The 10,856-nt window shown below is 39.9% G+C and overlaps 1 pseudogene; it reads left to right on the top strand.

The window, feature by feature from the left end:
• The first annotated feature begins 2,653 nt into the window (after positions 1-2,653).
• LOC123843708 (large ribosomal subunit protein uL15-like) lies at positions 2,654-3,400 on the top strand (annotated as a pseudogene).
• Positions 3,401-10,856: the final 7,456 nt, after the last annotated feature.

Genomic DNA, 10,856 nt, shown 5'->3' with positions numbered 1-10,856 from the left:
CTTTCAGCTCCACAGCTCTCCAGTCCACAAGGAGGAACAAGGCCAGCAACAATCCCAATGATGTGTTTCTTTTTTTTTTTTAATTTTATTTATTATGTTATGTTAGTCACCATACAATACATCATTAATTTTTGATGTGGTGATCCATGATTCATTGTTTTCGTGTTTCTAACAGGTAAAGTCTCTAGACAGAATGGCCTGGCTCTCTCAAGCCACGTCTAGCATCCCAGCTTGGTTCAGCTGTCCCCTGTGGTCCCTTGAGCTGTGGTAAGGCATGATCACACTGTAACAGCATGATGGATGACCACCCTGCTGACACCATGTGCATGAGGAGAGGGAATTTCTTAGAAAAGGGGGAGTTAGGGAGAAAACCCAAAGGAGGTACACTACAGATCTGTCAGAAGTTAAATAGCATTAGGGATTATTGATTTTTTACAATCATTTTGTTGACTTAAGGTATTTCTAGGAGGCTTTCATATATTTTGGAAATGATTATATTATTTAATTAGTATTGTGAAAATAAATAAAGGAAACCTCATTTAAAATGGAGTCAGGGGCACCTGGGTGGCTCAGTTGGTGAGCCTCTGCCTTCAGCTCAGGTGATGATCCTTGGGTCCTGGGATGGAGCCCTACATCAGGCTCCCTGCTCACTGGGGAGCCTGCTTTTTCCTTTCCCTCTGTCCCTCCCCCTGCTTATGCTCTCTCTAGCTCGCTCGCTATCCCAAATAAATAAATAAAATCTTAAAAATAACTAACTAACTAAAGAAAGAAAGAAAGAAAGAAAGAAAATGGAGTCAGGAAGCCCTGAAGGGGGAGCTCCCATGCAGGATCCTCTCTGTGCAGTGGGCATCACCTACAGGAAGAAGGAAGATAAGAATTATCTTGAAGACGGAAGACATTTTTCACATAAGAATTTTATCTCCTGCTTTTAAGAAAAGAAAAGGAAAATCCTTCCCTGCCCACTTGCAGCCAATGAGAAACCATGACAACCTCCAACTCTTGTTCTTTTCCAATGAACTTTTGTTCAAAACAACTTTCCCCAGTTTCCTCCTAAAACCTGATAAAAGCTGACCTTGCCTTTGTCTCTTTGGACTTGCCTATGGTTTGCCATAGTTTCCTTGTTTCCTTGACCTGAACTGCAATTCCTCTGCTATTCCTGAATAAACTCATTTGGCTAGTAAAATAACTGTCTATTTTATTCTTAAGGTTGACAGTATGTTTACTTATACTTGGGATTCCTTCTTGCTCTTAAGTTCCCAGGAATCTCCAAAAACAAAATTTACTCAACTTGATCCAGACCCAGTATCTGTCTTACATTTTAAATCTGTTAAACTGTCTCAAATACTTTTGGGGGGGAAAAAAAAACGAGATACACAAATTTCAAGAAATTAAAAGCATTATAGCTGAATTTCATTTTATAAGATATGGAAATTCACATGAGTTTGTTTTTACACTAGTAAATATATATGCATTATAGAAAAATATAAAATATAGATGAGCAAAAAATGAAAAGTAAAAATCCCCAGGACTTCAAAATTCAGGAGTAAGCATTGGTTAAAAAAGAAACAACAAGCCCCCAGGACAGCAAACCAACACTTAGATTCAACCTTTCCCAGAAATGTGACCTTGTAACAGTCACTCTGAACTTTCTAATCAACTATAGTGAGGTAATCTGCATGATAAAAACCCTGCTGTTCCCTTTTCCCCCAAAATCAGCTCTCCTGGCCTGAAAAAATCTTTTCTTTTGTTAATAGCTTCCTTGCCTCACCCTCCTGCCTGTAAAACCCTTCCATTTTGTACAGCTCCTCAGAGCATCTCTCTACTTGCTAGATGGGATGCTGCCCAATTCCTGTATCATTTAATAAACCCAATTAGACCTTCAAATTTGGTCAGTTGAATTTTGTTTTCTAACATATTATTAATATTTTACTGTGTGTTCTTTCAGACTTTTTGCTATAACTTGTTCTTTTTGTCTGTGATTTAGAAGTTTTATTTAAGTCATTTTGTAATTATTCGTGCATTAAAATAGGTTTTTCCTTTGAAATAACTGCAAAATAATGTTTTTTTTTTTTTCATTTGAACAGAAAGGAAAAAGAAATATTGGTACATTTTATTTTTATCCCTTCCTCCTTACTTTTCTGTTTTTGTTAGAATAATCTGGGCTATTAAACCTAGATTAGTTTATTTTATAATTGTATGTCCTTTCAAAAATTGTTTATTAACATTCCATAACCATGTTAACAATTATTTCAACACTGAACATAAATATTACTCATCTCAAGCAGTCAGCACAATTACCTTTTTTAAAACACAATTGCTTTTTTAAAAAGATTCATTTATTTATTTGAGAGAAAGAAAGAGAGCTGGTGGGGGGGGAGGGGCAGAGAGAGGGAGAGAGAGCCCCAAGCAGACTCCCCGATGAGCACAGAGCCCAACGTGGGACTTGATCTCACCACCCTGAGATCATGACCTGAGCCTAAATCAAGAGTTGGATGGCCAACTGACTGAGCCACCCAGGTGCCCCTCGCAATTGCTTTTAAATCATATTTTCTCTCTGTTGAAATTACTTATTGTGATACACTTTTTGGTTTGTTGGAATTTATCCTTTTTTTTGAAAATATTACTCAGACTCTCTTTCATCTGGGCTGCTGACATGCCATCCAAGCTGAGAAAGAACAGGAAATTTCAGGGCCACATGAGTCACGGCCATAGCCTCATTGGCAAGCACCAGAAGCATTGAGGGGGCTGGGGTAATGCTGGTGGCATGCATTATCACAGGATCCACTTCCACAAATATCACCCAGGGTACTTTGGAAAAGTTGATCTGAGGAATTGCCACTTAAATAGGAACCAGAGCTTCTGCCCAATTGTCAGCCTTGATAAACTGTGGACCTTGGTCAATGAACAGACACAGGTAAATGCTGCCAAAAACAAGACTGGAGCTGCTCATATCACTGATGTGGCATGATTGAAATACTACAAAGTTTTGGGGAAGGGAAAGCTCCTCGAACAGCCTGTCATTGTGAAGGCTAAATTGTTCAGTAGAAGAGCTGAGAAGATTAAGGGTGTGTATGTGGGGGGCCTGTGTCCTGGTAGATTGAAGCCACATGGAGGGAGGTTCATTAAATGCTCACAAGTGCTTTAAAAACAAAAGAAAGTAAATATTACTTAGAGTTATTTGTGGATGGTACACTCTCCTAAGTTCTTACATGGCTGTAAATAGCTTTCTGTTCCAGCTTAAGTAGGCTCTCAAAATTTTGTTGATGATGCTTCAGTGTCTTCTGACAATTAGCATTACAGAAAAAAAGATCTGATACCAGCCTGATCTTTTACAATTATTTTATCATAGGTAACTTATTTTCCCCTTGCCTGGATGAGTTTATGATTCTCTTTCTAATCTTTGTGCTATCGTAGGGTTTTTTTTTTTTTTTTTTTTTTTCCATTTCAAAGCAAGAAACTTCTTTCATTATCTTTTCTGCTAGATGGGTCACTCTGACCTAAAGCCTGGAGTTTTTCCTCTATTCATGTTATTATTATTTTTAATTAGTGCTTATGTTACTGATCGATCTATCACAGCTGCTAACTCAGAAAATGAACAGTGAGCCCCATATGCTGCCCTGGACAACTGCTCTGTCCTAGGGGATTCTGGCGGGGGGCTGGACAAATTGAAAGCACAGCTCCTGGCTGGGTTTGCCAACACTGTTGCCAAACAAACTCAGATAAACTCATTGCAAGAGAAGCCAGTAACTCAAGAGACAAGGGTTTGAAAAAGAGACAGGGAGACATTTATTTTGAGTGCTGGCAGCCGGGCAGGTGGCAGGCTCAAGTTTTAACAACCAATCTCTCCACCCACAAGATGGACACCTAGAATTTTATAGGGAGAAGTTCAGGGGGGAATGAGCAAGAAAGCAGGCAGAGAGTGTGTGGTCATGGGTGGGGGGGGGTCGGTGTGTATTCAGCACAGGATCATGGGCAGAGAAGGGGACATGTGGCATTTGGCTTTCTAGGCATTCCGTTGTTATCAGGGCTTTCCTGGCCTGGCAGTTGGGAAGTTCCAGTCATTGCAAAACATCTTCATTAATGCCTAAAGAAAGTGTGATAAGAAATAAGCACAAAGGGTTTTAGTTAGAGCCTGAGTTAAAGCCAGTTCATCTATTTCTGGTTTTAACTGTTGGAGTCTATAGTTGAGCAACAGGGCTCATGGATACATGGACGCCGATCTCAAGTAGCGTAATAATGATGTAATTCTCAAATAAGGTAATTGAGTAGAGTTTAATGAGTTACAAAGGTTTGGAAAGGGTTAAAGAAAAGCAAAGGGATGGCGAAGCACGAGGAATAAAACAGCTGAAGCTCAATGACCACCCCTGGGTCTGAAAGGGTACAGGGAAGGAGAGTTTTCCAGGATGTAGAAAGAACTGTGGGCTGCCCCTGGGTCTAGGAGAGGGCTAGGTGTAGGGGTTGTGACCTTCAGTAGAGGAGCATGGCCACTGTTAAGCAATGGGCAGCTGGAGGAGTAGCTATCTGGGCCTTGTTCTTCTCCCATGTTCCTATTTCCTGCCAGTGCCTCTCATAGACTGAACCCTTGAAGGCATCTTGATAGGTCAGCCTCATAGGACAAAAAGCAGGGTGGAAAAGACAGCAAGTGGATCTGGAGGGACAAACAGGATATTTGCCTGAAGTTCCTATTCTGTTTAACTTGCATCATCTAATTCTGTAGAAAATATAATAGAAAAACACATCCCTATATTTTTATTCATTTTATTTATAAGCTTTATTTCCTCATCCTTTTATCTTTTCCTTAATTGTTAAAAGAACTGTTTATTCTTTTTCTTTTGCGTTTTTCAGTCTGCTCTTTACTGTCTCTGTGTGTTTACATTCAGTAATCTTAGTTTTTATCAGAATGCAGTCTTTCCCAATGTTATATTCTTTCAGTTGTTTCCAGGTGAACTGGGAGTCCCTGAAGGTTCTTGGTCTTGTCACAGGAATGAATTGGAGGACAGACACGCAGCACAGCAGATGAGTAACACAAGTGGGAAAGTTTATTAAAGCAAAAAGTACACTTTTGAGATATGACAGCCAAGGGTGGGGAGGGGCAGAGAGAGAGAGAAAGAGAGGAAGGGACAGGGAGGGAGAGAAAGAGAGAGAGCATTCTAGGAAGAGAGCTGTGCACCCTTGGGGTTGGGTTCTATCTTTTATTGACAGGTGTTAACTAGGGGGAAGAATATTTATTACATGGGTCAGGAAGCTGGATTTTGTGCTTTTTCTTCCTTATTTGGTCAGAGGTTTTCTGTCATGGCATCCGCCATCTTGGGCCTGTTTGGTTTGATCCAGCTTCTTGTGAACTGCTACCAGGTGAGGTCTCTGACCTTCCCCATAGCTGGCCATGACTCCTTGTTGCTGACCTATGGGTATCCTGTTAGAGCCTGACTGTCTACTTTGACATTTCTTCCTCAAGGACTCTGGGCCCTTAAAATCTTAAGGGAAAATGGGCGATGGCCCATCTTTTGTAACTACTTCATGCTGGTGTGGGATGCTCACCCTGCTGGAGGGCTCCAGAAGTCTTTGCTATCTAAGTTTCAGGAAACCTGGATGGACAGTGGGGAGTAGAAGGACGTTATGACTCGGCCTAGTGGGTCTCAATAGTCATTTATTTGAGGGTTGTTGCAGACCACCATCTAGAGATTTACCTGGCTGAGGTGAGAGAAAATCCATTTTTTTAGTAACTTTAGGATATGAGGTCCAAACATTAGAATAAGGCATATGGTTATTAAGGGTCCAACAAGAAGGTATAACCATGAAAGGCCTGGAAGCCAGGAGAACAAGGAGTCTCACCAGGAGGAGGAGGTAGGGGTGGGTTTATGGGGAACTGTGGTCCAGTTAGTTACTGTCCCAATGACCTAGAAGCTTTCTTTAACCTCTCCAGATGAATTGATCCATACACAGCACAATGTGTTAGTCACTGTGTAGACTCCTCTAAGTTTTGTGAGAATGTAGTCAAGGGCCTCTTGCAGCCAAGTGGCTTGCTGCCTGATTTTCTCTATATGGATTCTTACTTCCCAGGAAGAGTTAGTATAGATATAGCAGGTGGTGTGAGCCATCATATAGACTCTGTTTTGTTTAGCAAGCAATCAGGTAATTAATAAGAGGCACTTCCATGGAAACAAAAGAAAAACATAGGTTGATGGTTGGAGCAAATTATAAACTCAGTGCCTGATTCCTGAGTGCTGTCAGTGAGGAGATTTTTAAATGTCAAAGCATCCTCAGATGGAGTGGAGCAAGCAGTAGCAAGCAGATGGGTTTTTCTGGTTTGTGATTCAAATGTCTCTGGTGATCCTTTTGAATGGCCCATAGAAGAGGCACAAAGATTGTCTATACACGAGTTTTGTGGCAATTTTTCTGAAGTTGACCTAAATTTGTCCAGCTTTAGTTTGCAGGGCTTCAGGAAAAAGGACAGTTTTAGTTTTTAATGACTTTAATTCCAGAGAATGGAAGAAAATTAGAAACCATAGTTTGGAGGGGCAGAGCCAGATATTTGAGGAAACCACAAGAATTTAGGATCTAGTCTAGTTTATAATAAATAGTATTAAAATCTAATATCTACAAAGATGTGTTACTGAAACATAATTTCTCTATATAATCACCCTCATTTTTATCAAAAATAACCAAATCAAGACTAATTTGTAAAACAAGTCCAGTTTAAACAAATTTGGCTGAATTATTTACATAAGCTCAGTAAGAATAGTGATTGGCCATATAAGGTTTTTAAAATTTGCTTTACTGGAACTTTTCACAAGGAATCTCTAGATTGAACTTTTCATAGCCTCTCGAGGTCAGAGCCAAGCCAAATAATTCTCATCAGAATTGCTTGCATTACCTATAGATTTGGGTGAATTCCTCTTCTTGAGGTCCCCAAAATGTCCTGAATTTCCTGCACCCTCTAGGAAGTGACATTCTTTACTCACCTGGTAGGGTGGCTGGGTACTCCATAAGCAAGATACCAGGCCAACAGTTCTAAGGGCCTCCATTGGCTCCACAAAGTCAACCTTCATTCCTTAAAGCTATCTGATCATATCTGAGTCTATGCATGTCTCTCAAATATGACATTCCAGTCAAAGCCTTGGTAATATGACCAATGTTTCCAATGGTGTCCTGTTACAGGGAGAACAGATTCCCACTGAACTTACACAAATTATATTTCCATGAAAGGAAGAATACTCACTGAGAGTTTCTGAAATTCAGGGGGTTTAGGTAGGGAGAAAAGATAAATGTTTCAATTTGTTCACAAAGGAATATTTTATCATATTTCTGTAAGTTATAGATATCTTAAGAGAAAACTTCCTTAAATCTAGAAGAGCAAACATCAGAGAACAAGCAATATTTCAAACAAAAGTCACAAAAAAACTATAATCATCTTCCTCAATTCATTTAGTCCTATCTTACTAATTCTTGCTCTGTTTGAATGCAGATTTCCCATTAGTTCTGGAAATTCCTACTCAGCTTAGTTTTATGATCTTAAGTATATTAGAAATCTGTATTTGTCAAAAGTCCTTCCCATGAATCTCCTTGAAGACGAAACACATTTTGCAAGAGCATCAGAACAATAACTATAAATGACAAAAAAATCAGAAATAGACATGGTTAAAGATCTGATGAGAGTTCATTATAATGCAGCTGACAAGGAAATCTAGTTATTTCTGTGACATGGAACATTTTAATAATTAGAATGTCAAGTGATAACCTTATGCCAGAACATATTCAAACTTTAAGAATTTCATATAATTTCTAGAACAGTTATAACATTTATCCGTACCATATACAACCTAAGGCTTATCATTATTTGTTTGACAATGTTTCCCATGTAACTTAACAGACCGAATAGACAAGTGTAACTAGTCAAAAAGACTTCATTTACAAATCAAACCTCAGGAAATTTGTTAAAACCCTCAGAAAGTTTTAAAGCACGTGCCTAAATAGGATTACAGATCATTACAAATTTAATATTTATATTTAACCAAGGTGGCAATAAGCAATTCTACAGGAAGTTATATAGTTTATAGCAAAACTTAGCTCCTTTAATAGTGAGAAGTTTTAACTTTCTTAAGTAATCAAAGACCTGATAAAGACAAAACATAGAAGCTTTGGTTTTCTGGGCAAAGAATTAAAAAAAAAAAAAAAAAACCCTTTGTTTACAATTTCTTACCAAGTGCAGATGAACAATCCAAGAAAACTTACTCTCTTTAACAGAGAGAAGAGCAGAATTTCAATCATATACCAGTGTACTTTTAAAATACACTCATTTTGGGGCGGCTGGGTGGCTCAGCAGGTTAAGCAATCGATTCTCAGTTTCAGCTCAGATCATGATCTTAGGGTTGTGAGATCCAGCCTGAGTTGGGCTTCATGTGTGGAGCCTGCTTAAGAGTCTCTCCCTCTCCCTCTATCCCTCCCCCAATAAAAAATCCATTCATTTCAATTTTAGTTCTGACTGCACATACTTCTTTTCTCAATGTATTCTCATTCCTCATACTTTTTTTCAATCAAAAATACATCTTACTTTCCTTTCATACAGAGTTGCTTCCCTTATTTCTATCAGTCTTAATTACATTTATCAGAATTTTTTAAAAAGATTTATTTATTTATTTGAGAGAGGGGGGCGGGGAGAGCGTGAGTGGGGGGAGGGTCAGAGGGAGAGAATCTTTCAGGCTCAACACTGAGCGTAGAGCCCGATGGGGGGCTTGATCCCATGGCCCATGAGATCATGACCTGAGCTAAAACCAAGAGTTGGACGCTTAACCAACTGAGCCACCCAGGCACCCCTATATTTAGCAGAATTTTAACTCCTAGAGCCCTTAGTGTCCAATGAAAATTAGGTAGTAACCAATTGTGAACTGTTATATCGAATTTTTATCTGAAATCTATGAATACATTTCATGATTTCTAAAAACCTATGTTTTTCCATAGTACAGTCTTTCTTTTTTTTCCCATAGTACAATCTTTCAAGAAAGCATAAAGCATGTTTACCAATAGACCCAAGTATCCTATTTCTCTGCAATAACAGGCCCAAAGCAGACAATCTACATTCAGTAATTAATACTTTAGTATTTTATCTTCTTTGAAAAATACTTAGATAACCAATGAATTCAAGCCAGTTATCATTTAACTTAGCACAACTTCAAAGTTTCAGGTTACTGAAGGTTTTGAAAGCTATTTAAAAGTTTTACCTATAAACCTTTTTGTTTATTCATACTTGTTCTTAACAATTACCCATAAAAACTTTATGAGACAGACAAAATTAACCATCACATTAAGTCATCTTTTTGCTGACAAGTTGCAACAGAGATAACACGAGCTTATTTGACGTATAGTAAACCTTGGGAGAACAAAAGTTTTATATTTAATGCTAATAACTCTAAAGACATGTTTATCTTAATGGAGCCAACACACTTAATTAGCTTTAATACAGAATATGTTGCACCTGTGTCCACCAAAAGTCAATTTGTTCCCTGCTGTCCATTGTACTTTGGGCTCCTGTGGGGAAATCTGAAGTGGATGGTTTTGAGTCCAGGGGAACCCTGGGGCCCCTTCATGCTGATTTAGGAGATGATTTAGTTTGAACCTCATAAGCAGGTAGCCCAGCAGCTTGGGGTGTTTTTTTTTCCCCCTTGGTACTGAGGGTGGGAGGGACAGGAGCCAATGACACTGGAGGTATGGAGGATGGTATAGGAGCTGGTTATACAAGCCCTGCCCATTGCGGTGCCCAAGTGGGAGGGGGAGGCAGAAGAGGTGAGGTGCCTCCTACAAGGCTGGAGTCAGAGAACAGCCCAGAAGGCAGAGAAAGAGGACTCCCAGTCCTAAAGCTCCTCAGCTCCGACAAATGAACTGACCTATGTTTTCTTTCCACCAAGTGAAAATAGGCAGTCCTTGTCAGGCCAGAGAAGACAGGGAACCTCTCCAAAACAAAAGGAGTTTTGGCAGCTGCTTGAGAATATTCCTTAAAATCCCCATCCTGAGGTAGACCAACCAGACAATTGGCTCCAAGTATCATTGGATACCATTAACCCAGGAAATGAGTGAGGGAGAAATACCCCATACCACAAGAGTCAGGCAACATTCATCCAGTCCTCTCAGGATGTATTCCAGATCTGACACACAAAAGCAGAAGCGAACAAAGAGGAGACAAGTGACTCGGGGAAAAACAGAGGGAGGCATGTACACAATCTTGGTAGCAACTGTTTATGAGAGACAATGGGGATGGCACATAGAGAACAGGACAGAACATAGGTAAGGGGGCAGATTATCAGAACAAAAGTAGAAATCACCTGAAGCAGCTGAGCTCATGGTGGATTGAGGGGTAGAGGGTGAGGAGAGGGGTGTCCTCAAGCCCTCTAAAGGAGTATGGACAAATCAGGGTTTGGGCATAGGGCCATAATGGTGTGACCGTGTGGGATTTGAGAATATTTTCCAGAAGGGATCAAGTTGTAATATGATGTTATAGTTAAGACTACCATTTATTTATTTATTTTGTCAAGCATCCCTGTCCTCTAGCTCACGTTGAGGCCAACAGTGTTACAAGAGAAGTGGACTTGGGAAGGAAGCATACAAGGTGTCAGGGTCAAACTGGTTCCAGTTTCTCAAGATGCATCCTAAGGGACTGTCAGATGGGATTAAGGATTGGTTACCCATTTAGAGGAAAGATAGTGACAGTCTCCTGGGCTAGAGGTGTCCCTGCTGAACCTGAAGAATGTCGCCTTGAATAGTCTGGACCCCAGGGACATCTCCCTGGAACCATCCAACTATCGTCCCTGGTTCAGGTAGGTGTCCCTGACCTGAAGACCTCTTCAGCCTAGCCTGCCTCCTGA

The sequence above is a fragment of the Mirounga angustirostris genome, unplaced genomic scaffold (assembly GCF_029215605.1).
Source record: "Mirounga angustirostris isolate CCGP_5_RB_7025 unplaced genomic scaffold, mMirAng1.0.hap1 SCAF_11, whole genome shotgun sequence".
In the NCBI taxonomy this organism is placed as follows: domain Eukaryota; kingdom Metazoa; phylum Chordata; class Mammalia; order Carnivora; family Phocidae; genus Mirounga; species Mirounga angustirostris.
Note: the sequence above shows the minus strand (reverse complement) of the source record. Positions and strands in the feature narration are given on the sequence as shown.